This window comes from Montipora capricornis, chromosome 14 (genome assembly GCF_036669925.1).
Source record: "Montipora capricornis isolate CH-2021 chromosome 14, ASM3666992v2, whole genome shotgun sequence".
Taxonomy (NCBI): domain Eukaryota; kingdom Metazoa; phylum Cnidaria; class Anthozoa; order Scleractinia; family Acroporidae; genus Montipora; species Montipora capricornis.
The window spans coordinates 1,510,001-1,529,100 of record NC_090896.1 but is presented as its reverse complement, the minus strand read 5'-3'; the positions used below and the strand labels follow the sequence as shown (position 1 = coordinate 1,529,100).

At 38.1% G+C, this 19,100-nt stretch overlaps 1 long non-coding RNA gene across 6 annotated transcripts in view; it reads right to left on the bottom strand.

Annotated features, from left to right (window-relative positions):
- Positions 1 to 19,100, bottom strand: part of LOC138031215 (uncharacterized) — a 64,714-nt gene that overhangs the window by 37,343 nt on the left and 8,271 nt on the right. For 5 of the 6 annotated variants that reach the window (XR_011128208.1, XR_011128213.1, XR_011128211.1 and 2 more), the window contains 10 exons: positions 17,323 to 17,503; positions 15,002 to 15,142; positions 13,607 to 13,822; positions 12,866 to 12,918; positions 12,174 to 12,226; positions 8,771 to 8,992; positions 7,959 to 8,011; positions 4,553 to 4,774; positions 3,741 to 3,793; positions 335 to 556 (listed from right to left, as the gene is read on the bottom strand). This is a non-coding gene — a long non-coding RNA (uncharacterized lncRNA). The remainder of the gene's footprint in view (positions 1 to 334; positions 557 to 3,740; positions 3,794 to 4,552; positions 4,775 to 7,958; positions 8,012 to 8,770; positions 8,993 to 12,173; positions 12,227 to 12,865; positions 12,919 to 13,606; positions 13,823 to 15,001; positions 15,143 to 17,322; positions 17,504 to 19,100) is intronic. The other variant, XR_011128210.1, reaches the window with a different exon arrangement.

Here is a 19,100-nt window from a genome sequence, read left to right as displayed (position 1 = left end):
CGGTAAGAAATTAAAGCCCGGTTTGCATGACAAGAGGATGGGAAGAGGTAGGGACGAGGTCGAATAGGGGGATGTGATTTACATCTTTAAAATAACTAGAGTTGTTCCCAGTTGAATAGGTCCAAAAGAAACTGAATTTGTATTATATTGATGAATCACAGCAATCCAGTTAACTTGTAAGGTTCCCAGACAGCAATCTCTAAAACTTCAAAACACGGGTCAACTCCAAACGCAAGAATATGAATTATTTGGAAAGTTGAACTTGTTCTTTTTACAAGAAAAACACGCAAGTCAAACCCGAAACTCAACGTATAAACCATTTGAAAATTCTCACCATCATGGAAACGTTGACCGCAACAATAATAAGACACTTCTGCCAGTTCTGCTTGTGACCAGTCAAAAAGCTGGCAAAGAGTTTTTCATATTGAGAGTGGGTTCCCATGATAAACTGAGCTTCACTGGTTTTAGCAGGTTCAGCAAATTCTCTCCTCCCGCAGCACTCCCTCCAACCGGTCAACTCGTATCTCCACTGTACGCACATCAGACCGCATTGTAACTGCAAAAGAAGACAAGAATGGGTGTGGATTAAAAAGTATCATCATACTAGTCATTTTTACGCCCCAAACTAACTTAATACGTTCTTCATCTTTTTGTCATAATTATGACAATAATTATCATAATTATGACAATTATTAAGACAATAATTATGATAATTATGACTATAATTATAATAATTTTATTCTAACTATAATTTTAATTATAATAATTATAATAATTATAATATTTTTTTTTGAGGGGGGGCAACCTCATTCCCAGGGCTTCTCCCTCAGGTGGGGGCGGGGCGGTAGGGAAAGCCCCACCCCCAAATGAGGGAGAAGCCCTGGGAACGAGGTTGCGAGGTGGGGAAGGGGTGTCGTGAATATTCACGACATTCTTGACTGCTTTATTTACCTAAACTAAAAGTACTGTATCAAGAATACGACGCAAACGGCGTGACAAACATAACAAGCGAAAATTTCTAGTTTCTAAAGAAACTGTGGTGCTGCGTCGGTGGAAGAGTGAAACATCAAAATTTGGTTTATCAAACGTTTTGATAAAGGTCAAATTGAAAATCGTTCACAGTGGTAATTTGACCTTTATCAACACGTTTGATAAAAACATTACAAGCGCATTGTTTGCAATTACTTACTTGACGTTTCGCATGCTTCCACCTACATCCTCAGAAGTGACCGTTAACCAGTGGTTAACTAATTATTTGTAAATCATTAGTTAGTTATGTTACATTAAAGAGTTTGAATTAGTAGTCAATGGCCACGTCTGAGGATGTATGTAGAAGCATACGAAACGTGAAGTAAATAATTTCACAAACAATGCGCTTGTTAATAATGTTTGTCACCGCTGTTTGCGTCCTTTCTTATCATTATTCTTTGTCTTGCATGGCATCATTGGTTTGTAAGCGAAGATTGCTCTCTTTGTCTAAACTAGAAGTACTTGTCTCAGGATAGTTCTTGTTTTGGTTGGACATTGATATTGCTGTTCCCTTCGCACTGAGGAACATCGCCTTTTTCTTCTCGGCTTGAGTTTGCGGTAAAGAAATCTTTCCCGTCAGCGTCCAGGACCTCTTGTACTTGTTGTTTGCTACTTTGACCGCTTTGTGTCTTTTACGCGTGTTGTTTTTGCAACTGTACTTCGGACAGCCACGAGCTTGGTTATGGTTGTTGCGCTCTTCTCCTTCTCCTTCGTCTTTGTCTTGTTAAACTTCTTCCTCGCCTTTTGTCCAACTGTTCTTGCAGAGATAGTGTCTTTTCAGTGGGTTTACTTGCAGGAGTTTTGCCCGCCCACTAACTGCGCAAATAGTTAAGGACACGGTTTCTTGGCAGCTAATTCGCATTTCTTTCATCTCTTCCAGAGTGTTGGTATCCTGGGCCCGGTTGTTCAAAAGCCAATTAACGCTAAGCCCAGATTAAAAATTAACCAAGGAGTTTATTCCTTTACTCCCAAATTCTGTTCAAGGCTAGTATTTGGAAAAACTTTACATTAGAAGAAGTTAATCTTGAAAAAAAAAGTAAAATAAACTTTCATCAAAAAGTTGAAAACATGAAAAAAAGTTTATGCTAATCTTGGATTAAGTTAATCCGCTTTCCAACAACCGTGCCCTGGAGTTTAGTCCTCAACGAAGTTTCTAGTCCCTTTCCGTGTCCTCGACTTCTTCTACTTGTCTTTGTTGCCTGTTTCGTGGTGGCCACATTGTTTCTTTTTCTCTACGTTGCTTTGAGACTGCTTCTCTGAACGCCACTGCAAGATCATGAGTTAATCATTGTTTCGCTCTTCGTGTTCTTCTTCCTCTTAGTCGTCATCATCTTGTATGTCTTCACTCCTCAACCTTCTTCTCAGCGTTGTCACTGGATCGATCTTTCAGTTCTTCAAACCTGAGCGAGATACTTGACGCTCTTTGACCAACTGCACTTATTATACATCGTCTCCTCTTTTCAGTGGGCTTACTTGTTGAAACTTTTATTACAGTTTTCCCTGCCAACCAACTGCACAAAGACTTAAGGACGGTTTCTTGGGAGCTAACTAGCATTAATCTAGCAAGCGAATTTGCTTCTGGTGTAATTTGGATGTTTAAGGTGTTAATGCGCCCGTGAGAAAGATGGTAAACTGAATCAATAGGTGGGGACAGGCGAAACACAACTGATGGTGATGACCTATTGATATACAACATGTTTTTTGCCTGTCAAAAATGTCACAGGTGTTTAATTCCTGGGTTTTTAGTCTGCTATGTCGTCTTCTCAGATACGAAACTGTCACAGTAAAAAGTTTACAGTCAAAAATAACTGGTTCAGGTCGCACAAGTGGGAACCTGGCTTTAACATTGAACTTCTTCTGTACTCGATCCAAAACGAAAACTAAACTGAGGAACGAACAGCAAGCAAGGGAACGAAACTGGGATAATTAGAAGCGGCTTTCATAGCGAATGACGCTAAGAACTTCTTTTTGTTGTTATTGTCTGATTTTCTCGACTGGGGAGAAGCCTATATTAACAAATAGAACTCAGTCTACATTGAAATTAATGGTTGGTCACATTGTTTCTTGTGAGCACTGCAAACTCCCAAAGAGTCCATATCCGAACAGTATGTACAGAATAACAGGAACCCCAAATAGGAGTAAACCTTATTACAAAAAAGAAACATGATGGAGGGCTGAACAGGGTGAAACCCTTTAAATTAGTTTTGATGACGGCAGTCCATGGACGTTTATCCCGCTATCCCTACTTTCCAGTGCATGGCAAAGACTTAGTTCCTTATCATTTCCATTTCAATTTCCTTGCGCCTAAATGATCACTTACCCAAGTACTACCGTGATATAACTATACCAACTATAGCACTGGCATGAAATAAAGAGTAAAACCCCCTGTTTCTGAATAAAGTTATTTGTAACAGCCAGTTTATTAAAATAGACAAAGTCTATGTCTTTTAAACAGTGTGGAACTAAATAAATACTGAGTTGAAAGATGACATCCTTCCTAACACTTGGCTATATTAAATGTCATTGAAGGAAAGAATAGCCTTACTTCATTCAAAGTATTCTTAAATAAATTCAGTTTTGGCTGTTACTTCATGCAATATGGCTACAGCCTTATTTGGGATGTACCAAGTGAACGGTTTAGCAAGTTTGAAAGCCATCGAAGATCAATGTAGTGCCACGGAAAACACCTAATTTGAAATTTAAAAGCTTACTTGCAAAATCATTTCCAGCACCTTGATTGAAAAACAGCAACAGTATCTTTCTACTGCAGGTAAAACAGAAACAAAAGTCACTTTCAATACACTTTCGGTATCAAAGCAAATAAAGTTATCCGTCTTTGACTGACCCATTCAAAACGTTCTTTATATGAAATGAAGATTAAAAAAACAAACCCTTACTGTCCCGATTGGGCCAATGTGTGTGCGATAGTGAATCGTTTTGGGGAGAATTCATTGAAAACAAAATATTATAATTTGCAAATTACAATTTAGTTTAAGATAAAATTGAAATAGCAAAATACAGCTCGGCAATCACCAATACTCGAGCAGCCTTTGGAAAAGAAACTTGAATGGTGCCCGTTTTTAGAACGGTAATCTTTTGTATTTGTTAAATGTTAATATTCTTCCTGTAATGTGTGTACAAAAAGTAAATTGGAACTCTCGATTGCTAAAAGCAAAAAAGGAACTTTATCGGTAAGAAATTAAAGCCCGGTTTGCATGACAAGAGGATGGGAAGAGGTAGGGACGAGGTCGAATAGGGGGATGTGATTTACATCTTTAAAATAACTAGAGTTGTTCCCAGTTGAATAGGTCCAAAAGAAACTGAATTTGTATTATATTGATGAATCACAGCAATCCAGTTAACTTGTAAGGTTCCCAGACAGCAATCTCTAAAACTTCAAAACACGGGTCAACTCCAAACGCAAGAATATGAATTATTTGGAAAGTTGAACTTGTTCTTTTTACAAGAAAAACACGCAAGTCAAACCCGAAACTCAACGTATAAACCATTTGAAAATTCTCACCATCATGGAAACGTTGACCGCAACAATAATAAGACACTTCTGCCAGTTCTGCTTGTGACCAGTCAAAAAGCTGGCAAAGAGTTTTTCATATTGAGAGTGGGTTCCCATGATAAACTGAGCTTCACTGGTTTTAGCAGGTTCAGCAAATTCTCTCCTCCCGCAGCACTCCCTCCAACCGGTCAACTCGTATCTCCACTGTACGCACATCAGACCGCATTGTAACTGCAAAAGAAGACAAGAATGGGTGTGGATTAAAAAGTATCATCATACTAGTCATTTTTACGCCCCAAACTAACTTAATACGTTCTTCATCTTTTTGTCATAATTATGACAATAATTATCATAATTATGACAATTATTAAGACAATAATTATGATAATTATGACTATAATTATAATAATTTTATTCTAACTATAATTTTAATTATAATAATTATAATAATTATAATATTTTTTTTTGAGGGGGGGCAACCTCATTCCCAGGGCTTCTCCCTCAGGTGGGGGCGGGGCGGTAGGGAAAGCCCCACCCCCAAATGAGGGAGAAGCCCTGGGAACGAGGTTGCGAGGTGGGGAAGGGGTGTCGTGAATATTCACGACATTCTTGACTGCTTTATTTACCTAAACTAAAAGTACTGTATCAAGAATACGACGCAAACGGCGTGACAAACATAACAAGCGAAAATTTCTAGTTTCTAAAGAAACTGTGGTGCTGCGTCGGTGGAAGAGTGAAACATCAAAATTTGGTTTATCAAACGTTTTGATAAAGGTCAAATTGAAAATCGTTCACAGTGGTAATTTGACCTTTATCAACACGTTTGATAAAAACATTACAAGCGCATTGTTTGCAATTACTTACTTGACGTTTCGCATGCTTCCACCTACATCCTCAGAAGTGACCGTTAACCAGTGGTTAACTAATTATTTGTAAATCATTAGTTAGTTATGTTACATTAAAGAGTTTGAATTAGTAGTCAATGGCCACGTCTGAGGATGTATGTAGAAGCATACGAAACGTGAAGTAAATAATTTCACAAACAATGCGCTTGTTAATAATGTTTGTCACCGCTGTTTGCGTCCTTTCTTATCATTATTCTTTGTCTTGCATGGCATCATTGGTTTGTAAGCGAAGATTGCTCTCTTTGTCTAAACTAGAAGTACTTGTCTCAGGATAGTTCTTGTTTTGGTTGGACATTGATATTGCTGTTCCCTTCGCACTGAGGAACATCGCCTTTTTCTTCTCGGCTTGAGTTTGCGGTAAAGAAATCTTTCCCGTCAGCGTCCAGGACCTCTTGTACTTGTTGTTTGCTACTTTGACCGCTTTGTGTCTTTTACGCGTGTTGTTTTTGCAACTGTACTTCGGACAGCCACGAGCTTGGTTATGGTTGTTGCGCTCTTCTCCTTCTCCTTCGTCTTTGTCTTGTTAAACTTCTTCCTCGCCTTTTGTCCAACTGTTCTTGCAGAGATAGTGTCTTTTCAGTGGGTTTACTTGCAGGAGTTTTGCCCGCCCACTAACTGCGCAAATAGTTAAGGACACGGTTTCTTGGCAGCTAATTCGCATTTCTTTCATCTCTTCCAGAGTGTTGGTATCCTGGGCCCGGTTGTTCAAAAGCCAATTAACGCTAAGCCCAGATTAAAAATTAACCAAGGAGTTTATTCCTTTACTCCCAAATTCTGTTCAAGGCTAGTATTTGGAAAAACTTTACATTAGAAGAAGTTAATCTTGAAAAAAAAAGTAAAATAAACTTTCATCAAAAAGTTGAAAACATGAAAAAAAGTTTATGCTAATCTTGGATTAAGTTAATCCGCTTTCCAACAACCGTGCCCTGGAGTTTAGTCCTCAACGAAGTTTCTAGTCCCTTTCCGTGTCCTCGACTTCTTCTACTTGTCTTTGTTGCCTGTTTCGTGGTGGCCACATTGTTTCTTTTTCTCTACGTTGCTTTGAGACTGCTTCTCTGAACGCCACTGCAAGATCATGAGTTAATCATTGTTTCGCTCTTCGTGTTCTTCTTCCTCTTAGTCGTCATCATCTTGTATGTCTTCACTCCTCAACCTTCTTCTCAGCGTTGTCACTGGATCGATCTTTCAGTTCTTCAAACCTGAGCGAGATACTTGACGCTCTTTGACCAACTGCACTTATTATACATCGTCTCCTCTTTTCAGTGGGCTTACTTGTTGAAACTTTTATTACAGTTTTCCCTGCCAACCAACTGCACAAAGACTTAAGGACGGTTTCTTGGGAGCTAACTAGCATTAATCTAGCAAGCGAATTTGCTTCTGGTGTAATTTGGATGTTTAAGGTGTTAATGCGCCCGTGAGAAAGATGGTAAACTGAATCAATAGGTGGGGACAGGCGAAACACAACTGATGGTGATGACCTATTGATATACAACATGTTTTTTGCCTGTCAAAAATGTCACAGGTGTTTAATTCCTGGGTTTTTAGTCTGCTATGTCGTCTTCTCAGATACGAAACTGTCACAGTAAAAAGTTTACAGTCAAAAATAACTGGTTCAGGTCGCACAAGTGGGAACCTGGCTTTAACATTGAACTTCTTCTGTACTCGATCCAAAACGAAAACTAAACTGAGGAACGAACAGCAAGCAAGGGAACGAAACTGGGATAATTAGAAGCGGCTTTCATAGCGAATGACGCTAAGAACTTCTTTTTGTTGTTATTGTCTGATTTTCTCGACTGGGGAGAAGCCTATATTAACAAATAGAACTCAGTCTACATTGAAATTAATGGTTGGTCACATTGTTTCTTGTGAGCACTGCAAACTCCCAAAGAGTCCATATCCGAACAGTATGTACAGAATAACAGGAACCCCAAATAGGAGTAAACCTTATTACAAAAAAGAAACATGATGGAGGGCTGAACAGGGTGAAACCCTTTAAATTAGTTTTGATGACGGCAGTCCATGGACGTTTATCCCGCTATCCCTACTTTCCAGTGCATGGCAAAGACTTAGTTCCTTATCATTTCCATTTCAATTTCCTTGCGCCTAAATGATCACTTACCCAAGTACTACCGTGATATAACTATACCAACTATAGCACTGGCATGAAATAAAGAGTAAAACCCCCTGTTTCTGAATAAAGTTATTTGTAACAGCCAGTTTATTAAAATAGACAAAGTCTATGTCTTTTAAACAGTGTGGAACTAAATAAATACTGAGTTGAAAGATGACATCCTTCCTAACACTTGGCTATATTAAATGTCATTGAAGGAAAGAATAGCCTTACTTCATTCAAAGTATTCTTAAATAAATTCAGTTTTGGCTGTTACTTCATGCAATATGGCTACAGCCTTATTTGGGATGTACCAAGTGAACGGTTTAGCAAGTTTGAAAGCCATCGAAGATCAATGTAGTGCCACGGAAAACACCTAATTTGAAATTTAAAAGCTTACTTGCAAAATCATTTCCAGCACCTTGATTGAAAAACAGCAACAGTATCTTTCTACTGCAGGTAAAACAGAAACAAAAGTCACTTTCAATACACTTTCGGTATCAAAGCAAATAAAGTTATCCGTCTTTGACTGACCCATTCAAAACGTTCTTTATATGAAATGAAGATTAAAAAAACAAACCCTTACTGTCCCGATTGGGCCAATGTGTGTGCGATAGTGAATCGTTTTGGGGAGAATTCATTGAAAACAAAATATTATAATTTGCAAATTACAATTTAGTTTAAGATAAAATTGAAATAGCAAAATACAGCTCGGCAATCACCAATACTCGAGCAGCCTTTGGAAAAGAAACTTGAATGGTGCCCGTTTTTAGAACGGTAATCTTTTGTATTTGTTAAATGTTAATATTCTTCCTGTAATGTGTGTACAAAAAGTAAATTGGAACTCTCGATTGCTAAAAGCAAAAAAGGAACTTTATCGGTAAGAAATTAAAGCCCGGTTTGCATGACAAGAGGATGGGAAGAGGTAGGGACGAGGTCGAATAGGGGGATGTGATTTACATCTTTAAAATAACTAGAGTTGTTCCCAGTTGAATAGGTCCAAAAGAAACTGAATTTGTATTATATTGATGAATCACAGCAATCCAGTTAACTTGTAAGGTTCCCAGACAGCAATCTCTAAAACTTCAAAACACGGGTCAACTCCAAACGCAAGAATATGAATTATTTGGAAAGTTGAACTTGTTCTTTTTACAAGAAAAACACGCAAGTCAAACCCGAAACTCAACGTATAAACCATTTGAAAATTCTCACCATCATGGAAATGTTGACCGCAACAATAATAAGAGACTTCTGCAAGTTCTGCTTGTGACCAGTCAAAAAGCTGGCAAAGAGTTTTTCATATTGAGAGTGGGTTCCCATGATAAACTGAGCTTCACTGGTTTTAGCAGGTTCAGCAAATTCTCTCCTCCGGCAGCACTCCCTCCAACCGGTCAACTCGTATCTCCACTGTACGCACATCAGACCGCATTGTAACTGCAAAAGAAGACAAGAATGGGTGTGGATTAAAAAGTATCATCATACTAGTCATTTTTACGCCCCAAACTAACTTAAGACGTTCTTCATCTTTTTGTAATAATTATGACAATAATTATCATAATTATGATAATTAAGACAATAATTATGATAATTATGACTATAATTATAATAATTTTATTCTAACTATAATTTTAATTATAATAATTATATTTTTTTTTGAGGGGGGGCAACCTCATTCCCAGGGCTTCTCCCTCAGGTGGGGGCGGGGCGGTAGGGAAAGCCCCGCCCCCAAATGAGGGAGAAGCCCTGGGAACGAGGTTGCGAGGTGGGGAAGGGGTGTCGTGAATATTCACGACATTCTTGACTGCTTTATTTACCTAAACTAAAAGTACTGTATCAAAAATACGACGCAAACGGCGTGACAAACATAACAAGCGAAAATTTCTAGTTTCTAAAGAAACTGTGGTGCTGCGTCGGTGGAAGAGTGAAACATCAAAATTTGGTTTATCAAACGTTTTCATAAAGGTCAAATTGAAAATCGTTCACAGTGGTAATTTGACCTTTATCAACACGTTTGATAAAAACATTACAAGCGCATTGTTTGCAATTACTTACTTGACGTTTCGCATGCTTCCACCTACATCCTCAGAAGTGACCGTTAACCAGTGGTTAATTAATTATTTGTAAATCATTAGTTAGTTATGTTACATTAAAGAGTTTGAATTAGTAGTCAATGGCCACGTCTGAGGATGTACGTAGAAGCATACGAAACGTGAAGTAAATAATTTCACAAACAATGCGCTTGTTAATAATGTTTGTCACCGCTGTTTGCGTCCTTTCTTATCATTATTCTTTGTCTTGCATGGCATCATTGGTTTGTAAGCGAAGATTGCTCTCTTTGTCTAAACTAGAAGTACTTGTCTCAGGATAGTTCTTGTTTTGGTTGGAAATTGATATTGCTGTTCCCTTCGCACTGAGGAACATCGCCTTTTTCTTCTTGGCTTGAGTTTGCGGTAAAGAAATCTTTCCCGTCAGCGTCCAGGACCTCTTGTACTTGTTGTTTGCTACTTTGACCGCTTTGTGTCTTTTACGCGTGTTGTTTTTGCAACTGTACTTCGGACAGCCACGAGCTTGGTTATGGTTGTTCCGCTCTTCTCCTTCTCCTTCGTCTTTGTCTTGTTAAACTTCTTCCTCGCCTTTTGTCCAACTGTTCTTGCAGAGATAGTGTCTTTTCAGTGGGTTTACTTGCAGGAGTTTTGCCCGCCCACTAACTGCGCAAATAGTTAAGGACACGGTTTCTTGGCAGCTAATTCGCATTTCTTTCATCTCTTCCAGAGTGTTGGTATCCTGGGCCCGGTTGTTCAAAAGCCAATTAACGCTAAGCCCAGATTAGAAATTAACCAAGGAGTTTATTCCTTTACTCCCAAATTCTGTTCAAGGCTAGTATTTGGAAAAACTTTACATTAGAAGAAGTTAATCTTGAAAAAAAAAGTAAAATAAACTTTCATCAAAAAGTTGAAAACATGAAAAAAAGTTTATGCTAATCTTGGATTAAGTTAATCCGCTTTCCAACAACCGTGCCCTGGAGTTTAGTCCTCAACGAAGTTTCTAGTCCCTTTCCGTGTCCTCGACTTCTTCTACTTGTCTTTGTTGCCTGTTTCGTGGTGGCCACATTGTTTCTTTTTCTCTACGTTGCTTTGAGACTGCTTCTCTGAACGCCACTGCAAGATCATGAGTTAATCATTGTTTCGCTCTTCGTGTTCTTCTTCCTCTTAGTCGTCATCATCTTGTATGTCTTCACTCCTCAACCTTCTTCTCAGTGTTGTCACTGGATCGATCTTTCAGTTCTTCAAACCTGAGCGAGATACTTGACGCTCTTTGACCAACTGCACTTATTATACATCGTCCCCTCTTTTCAGTGGGCTTACTTGTTGAAACTTTTATTACAGTTTTCCCTGCCAACCAACTGCACAAAGACTTAAGGACGGTTTCTTGGGAGCTAACTAGCATTAATCTAGCAAGCGTTTCAGCAAGCGAATTTGCTTCTGGTGTAATTTGGATGTTTAAGGTGTTAATGCGCCCGTGAGAAAGATGGTAAACTGAATAAATAGGTGGGGACAGGCGAAACACAACTGATGGTGATGACCTATTGATATACAACATGTTTTTTGCCTGTCAAAAATGTTACAGGTGTTTAATTCCTGGGTTTTTAGTCTGCTATGTCGTCTTCTCAGATACGAAACCGTCACAGTAAAAAGTTTACAGTCAAAAATAACTGGTTCAGGTCGCACAAGTGGGAACCTGGCTTTAACGTTGAACTTCTTCTGTACTCGATCCAAAACGTAAACTAAACTGAGGAACGAACAGCAAGCAAGGGAACGAAACTGGGATAATTAGAAGCGGCTTTCATAGCGAATGACGCTAAGAACTTCTTTTTGTTGTTATTGTCTGATTTTCTCGACTGGGGAGAAGCCTATATTAACAAATAGAACTCAGTCTACATTGAAATTAATGGTTGGTCACATTGTTTCTTGTGAGCACTGCAAACTCCCAAAGAGTCCATATCCGAACAGTATGTACAGAATAACAGGAACCCCAAATAGGAGTAAACCTTATTACAAAAAAGAAACATGATGGAGGGCTGAACAGGGTGAAACCCTTTAAATTAGTTTTGATGACGGCAGTCCATGGACGTTTATCCCGCTATCCCTACTTTCCAGTGCATGGCAAAGACTTAGTTCCTTATCATTTCCATTTCAATTTCCTTGCGCCTAAATGATCACTTACCCAAGTACTACCGTGATATAACTATACCAACTATAGCACTGGCATGAAATAAAGAGTAAAACCCCCTGTTTCTGAATAAAGTTATTTGTAACAGCCAGTTTATTAAAATAGACAAAGTCTATGTCTTTTAAACAGTGTGGAACTAAATAAATACTGAGTTGAAAGATGACATCCTTCCTAACACTTGGCTATATTAAATGTCATTGAAGGAAAGAATAGCCTTACTTCATTCAAAGTATTCTTAAATAAATTCAGTTTTGGCTGTTACTTCATGCAATATGGCTACAGCCTTATTTGGGATGTACCAAGTGAACGGTTTAGCAAGTTTGAAAGCCATCGAAGATCAATGTAGTGCCACGGAAAACACCTAATTTGAAATTTAAAAGCTTACTTGCAAAATCATTTCCAGCACCTTGATTGAAAAACAGCAACAGTATCTTTCTACTGTAGGTAAAACAGAAACAAAAGTCACTTTCAATACACTTTCGGTATCAAAGCAAATAAAGTTATCCATCTTTGACTGACCCATTCAAAACGTTGTTTATATGAAATGAAGATTAAAAAAACAAACCCTTACTGTCCCGATTGGGCCAATGTGTGTGCGATAGTGAATCGTTTTGGGGAGAATTCATTGAAAACAAAATATTATTACATTTCCATTTCAATTTCCTTGCGCCTAAATGATCACTTACCCAAGTACTAACGCGATATAACTATACCAACTATAGCACTGGCAAGAAATAAAGAGTAAAACCCCCTGTTTGTGAATAAAGTTATTTGTAACAGCCAGTTTATTAAAATAGACTAAGTCTATGTCTTTTAAACAGTGTGGAACTAAATAAATACTGAGTTGAAAGATGACATCCTTCCTAACACTTGGCTATATTAAATGTCATTGAAGGAAAGAATAGCCTTACTTCATTCAAAGTCTTCTTAAATAAATTCAGTTTTGGCTGTTACTTCATGCAATATGGCTACAGCCTTATTTGGGATGTACCAAGTGAACGGTTTAGCAAGTTTGAAAGCCATCGAAGATCAATGTAGTGCCACGGAAAACACCTAATTTGAAATTTAAAAGCTTACTTGCAAAATCATTTCCAGCACCTTGATTGAAAAACAGCAACAGTATCTTTCTACTGCAGGTAAAACAGAAACAAAAGTCACTTTCAATACACTTTCGGTATCAAAGCAAATAAAGTTATCCATCTTTGACTGACCCATTCAAAACGTTCTTTATATGAAATGAAGATTAAAAAAACAAACCCTTACTGTCCCGATTGGGCCAATGTGTGTGCGATAGTGAATCGTTTTGGGGAGAATTCATTGAAAACAAAATATTATTACATTTCCATTTCAATTTCCTTGCGCCTAAATGATCACTTACCCAAGTACTAACGCAATATAACTATACCAACTATAGCACTGGCAAGAAATAAAGAGTAAAACCCCCTGTTTCTGAATCAAGTTATTTGTAACAGCCAGTTTATTAAAATAGACTAAGTCTATGTCTTTTAAACAGTGTGGAACTAAATAAATACTGAGTTGAAAGATGACATCCTTCCTAACACTTGGCGATATTAAATGTCATTGAGGAGTTGTTCCCAGTTGAAGAGGTCCAAAAGAAACTGAATTTGTATTATATTGATGAATCACAGCAATGAAGTTAACCTATAAGGTTCCCAGAAAGCAATCTCTAAAACTTCAAAACATGGGTCAACTCCAAATGCAAGAATGTGAATTATTTGGAAAGTTTTGTTCTTTTTACAAGAAAAACACGCAAGTCAAACCCAAAACTCAACGTATAAACCATTTGAAAATTCTTACCATCTTGGAAATTTCGACCGCAACAAGAGACTTCTGCCAGTTCTGCTTGTGACAAGTCAAAAACCTGGCAAAGAGTTTTTCATATTGAGTGAAGGTTCCCATGAGAAACTGAGCCTCACTGGTTTTAGCAGGTTCAGCAAATTCTCCCCTCCAGCAGCACTTCCTCCAACCGGTCAACTGGTATCTACACTGTACGCACATCAGACCACATTGTAACTGCAAAAGAAGACAAGAATAGGTGTGGATTAAAAAATATCATCATACTAGTCATTTTCACGCCCCAAACTAACCTAATACGTTCTTCATCTTTTTGTAATAATTATGACAATAATTATGATAATTAAAATAATAATTATGATAATTATGATTCTAACTCTAATTTTAATTATAATCATTGTCATAATTATAATAAGAAGAATTTTTTTGAGGGGGGGGGCAACCTTATTCCCAGGCCTTCTCCCTCAGGTGGGGGCAGGGCGGTAGGGAAAGCACATTGTTTTAAATTACTTACTTGACGTTTCATATGCTTCCACCTACATCCTCAGAAGTGACCGTTAACCAGTTGTTAATTAACTGTTTGTAAATCATTAGTTAGTTATGTTACATTAAAAAGTTTGAATTAGTAGTCAACGGCGACGTCTGAGGATGTATGTAGAAGCATACGAAACGTGAAGTAAATAATTTCACAAACAATGCACTTGTTAATGTTTGTCACTGCTGTTTGCATCCTTTTTTATCATTATTCTTTGTCTTGCATGGCATCATTGATTTGTAAACGTAGATTGCCATCTTTTTCTAAAGTACTTCTGTCAGATTGGATAAGTATTTGTTGGATACGGATAGTTTTTGCGGTTCTTTTTGCTCTGAGGAATATGGCTTAGTTTTTTTTCGGATGAGTTTTTGGCAAAAAAATCTTTCATAGCTCGGGACATTTAATCAAGGGAATAGTCTCGTGCCTACGATTAACGCCTGAATTTTACGTACTTCTCTTTCACCTTGTTCAGAGTGTTTGTGTTCTATAGAAAATGTCGTCGATGGACGGTTTCTCTTTCCCGCCAGCGTCCACGACCCCCAGGGGGGAGAGGTTATTTCGGTCAATTTTCGCTGGGAATGTGCGGCTAGCCTCTCAGAACCTTTACCCCTTTATAAATCTATTTTATGGCGAATTGTAGACCCCATCCTACTCACTTTTGAGTAAATAAAATTTTAGCGACCCAACACTGTCAATTTCTGTTTATGCATAAACCTTACATATAGCCTTTTAATAGCAATTTCAAAACGGAATGTAATGCGACTTGTAAATATTAAATCAACAGTGTCACAGTTCTTTCTGTAACAACTTTTTTCGTCGCAAATCTTCCCATTTTTTAATCTCGCTAGCCAGAATTTCCTTACCCTCAAAATCTCGACAATTTGCGACTCCGTTCTGGTAACTCTGTTGGGAACTCTGTCGGGAACTCTGTTGAAAATGCCAGTCGTGAAAATGCGACCCCATCCAGCGGGCACATCTCCATAAGCCCATTAATAGGAAGTGAACTGTGAAGAACAGAAGACAACACCCAGTAAGTCGGAGCTTTTATTGCTTTTGGTAATCCTTCTTGTCCCTTTGTGCGATAATATTCGGTGTTAACCTATGACTCGGACGATCAAGACTCGAGGTCCATGTCCAGTTTTGACAGTTAGAAACGGAAGATATGCATTGGAGAACTCTATTTGCCGCGGGATTCTGTCGAAGACGGCGAGTTTGCAAACCACGGACTATAGCCCTTTCTCTTGAAATGCCGGGAACCTATTGAAGGGTACTTTGATGGCAGCCAGTGCGTTCGCCGTCTCTTTACAAATCGACGTACTTTTTTGGTCTTCTCACCCACTCACCCCCGACGACAATTGTTTTAAAAAAGGGATCCTGTGCAGAGCTGTCATTTTCTAGGTCCCTTTCGTTGCTACATACGAAAACACACAAATCTGGCATTTTTAATACTGCAATTCAACCTCTTTGAAATGTTTCCTTTTTCGCGCGAATCCAAGCTCTGAGATGACATGACAATAGGACCCGAACAGTGGTACGTTTATCATGGCTTATCACTGTTTGTGTTGATCCAACGTAATGTATATTGCAGACTTTAGTGTTAAATTTTTGTTATAACAATCTAAACTAAGCCCATTCTCCTGTATTATCGTCCATGAGCCAAACATTTGCACAATTTACGAACTTTAAAAATATACAGCATTACCAGGAAAAATCCAAGTGCAAAATTCTCTTTCCAAAATGGTGAAAGTGGTCAGAACAATAACGAAAGTTTACGCATGCGAAAAAATATTGGAGGTTAGTCTCACTTTGACTTGTTTCGATTTCTCAGCTCATAAAAAACCAGTTTCCATTGGGTTTTAACAAGTTAATTTGATTTGAAATCCTCCATACAATCATGAAGTGTCCCCAAACCTAGAGGCAGATTTTGTTAATTCCCTTTGAGATTGTATTTTCGTTTAAGACGTTAATCTTTTTCTTGGTAATATTTTATTAACTGTGCTGTCGTGTACAACACTGAAACCAAACGGCAACTTCTCTGGTAACTTTTTCGAGTTGGATACCAAAGACGGAATCAAACTCCTTGAGTAGACTGTGCTTACAATTTCCTGGCTATTTATAATTTTATTTATTTGTACTCAACTCTGCACAGTCTTCTGGTAAAAAACAATTTGAAATTTGACTAATTCTTGTTAGTCAAGAATTATTTGAAAGAAAGCTTGTTGTCGATTTTTTGCTTCACTATTGAAAGAAATGGTTCTTCATTGAAAGGATTGATCAACATTGTTCCAGAGAAGAGTCCGGTAAACCAAATAAAAACTTGACCTGTGTGGCATAAACGCTTGCTTAGTGCAACTCTAGACATGCATGACAGGCAGGAAATGTCCGTCAGAGTAATTTGCAGTTAATTTTCTTGCAAACAATTTCACTTAAAGGAGCTATTTTAGGGTGTTTTGTAAAATCTTTAGTTAATCAAGAGTTTAAAACTCGAAAATGCTTAGGTGGAATTCTCTTACCGATGAAATTATCGTTACATCACTAACGAAATGAAACAGGACACAACATTACAAAATAATTCAACAAGTGAACGTGTGAGCCAAAGGGCCATTGCTGGCATGACATCTCAAATGGTCTACATTACCCCCCTCCCCCCAATAAAAAAAATACTGGAACGCTGCAGTTCAACACCACCCAACTCAGTGCCTTCTGTTTTCGTGTAACACGTACAACAGGCAACCCAGTTCACGCTCACGAAGCGTCTAGTTTACTTTGAAGGATTTGCGGATGACCCAACTGAACACAACCTGGGAATATGTCACTTTCTTAAGATCTTTGACGGATTTTGACTGGTTCAATACTGTGAGCAATACAGTTAAACCCGTGAGAATCACCTTGGGCTCGTATTGCAAAGCGGCAGTAAGGAATGGCAAAGGAATTACACCACGCAGCGGCCGGGAGATATTTTATTTACACGCATTAGGATTTAAAAAGCTGTAACGAATTCTCGACGTCAATATCCCAATAATAATGTTAAGTTAACCTAAAGGTTTCCAGAATTTCAAAACATTATCAGCTCCAAACGAGGAAAAACATAAATTTGATCTTTTTACAGGACAACTGAATTCGCAAGTTAACTTCCAGAGGTCGAAACCGACACTTAACGTGTAAACCATATTAAAATTCTTACCGTCAAGTCAATTCTGCCGTGAACACGAAACGAACCAAGAACAAGTTAAAAAGCTGGCCAAGATTTGTTCATATTACAGTAGCTTTCCATGAAGTAGTTTCACTGGTTCAGCAGGCTTTAATAGGCAAATTCTTCGGCCTCCGACAGCACTTCTCCAGCCACACTCAACTTCGTCCCTACACTGTATGAACATCAAAACGCCTCTTAACTGCAATAGGCTACAAGAATGGGCGAGGATTAAAACATCATCATCCTGTTTAAACGTATCATTTCAGCACGAAAGTGTCGAAAAAGCAAGACCCTTTTTCATTGGTTTAACCTGTCCCAAAGGTACAAAGGAATCCTTAATGCACAACGTCTAAAATAAGGTGCCAAAAGTTTACTCTTTTGGGAACGAATTGTACAACAATCGAAGTAAGAAATTAATATTTTGCATGCTGTCAGCACTGACCAGAAAAATTGCTTCAACAAATAAACCTTTTATTCCAAAAGAACCCGCGTATTCTTCCTTTTTCGCAAATTGTGATAAATAAATGAATACATAAAAATCATAATCCCTTCGTAACAATAGAAAAGAGGATCATTTTAAGATTTTTAAAGTCGATTTACGAGTATCGGACCATGTAAACTTAAAAACGTCCACAATTTCAAAACATTTCAACTCTCCTCATTCCACAAAAACTATATCCAACTATTTGAACCTGTTCAAAAGCAATATTTATAGCACAAGTATGAGGGCGTTGGGTTGCTTATATATAAAACAAAATTAGAAGCGTCCCAGTGAACTTCAAGACAGGAAACACTAATGTACAAAGGAAGAATCAAAAATAAAACATTGTCGTGAACAAAATCTTTCTTATTCCAGTAGTATTATGTCTTCTTAAATTGGTTAATTAGTCAACGAAAAGTTAACCCGACTTTATTAACCAAAATTTACTTGCAACAAAGGTGAATTGATTCAGGGTAATTTAAATCCGAAGGAAGTTTTTGCTTTCACGAAGGACTAACACTCAAAATGGATTACTGCTTTACTCACCCAGAGCCTCAGCACTCAGACGTAGAGCATGCCAGCTGAGAGTAAACCTATTAGCTAATCGCTTTCAGTTTTTATTTCGGGGCCAGTTTATTTGCGATTCTGCATCCTAATGAGATACTTTGCCTTCGTGGAGGACTAGGTTGAGAGAAGCAAATCCCCTGGGTTGTTCAAAAGCCGATTAACGCTAATCCCAAATTAAAAAATTAACCAAGGGGTTTATTTCTCTACAACTAGATGCTTTTCAACGCTGATATTCGGCAAAACTTTACATAAGAAGAAGTCAATCTTGAAAAACAAAAATAAGCAAAAGAAACTTTCACCAAAAAGTTGAAAACATGAAACAAAAGTTTACGCTAATTCTGGATTATGTTAATCGGCTTTCGAACAACCGGGCCCAGCTAGAGAAAAGACGGGTCCACACCCGAGCCAGGAAACACATACCAAATACGAAAGAGGGGAAAAAACCCGCTCGTTCACATTTGAACAGCGCATCTATCCATGTGGCCACCCCGGGGCTGGGTCGCCACAGGTAAGTGGGCACCAGATACTAGCAAAATTTACATAGTGAATTGTTATTTCCGGTTACCAACACAAAAGGGGGCTGTCTTACTTCCGGTTAAAGAAGGAAGTAAGAAAAAAATTTATTCATATTTCACATTTACAGGCTTGTTACTCAGTGAGCCACAGGGATTGGATATGAAATAAATTTTACTTGACGGATACTTGCAGCATACAAAACGCA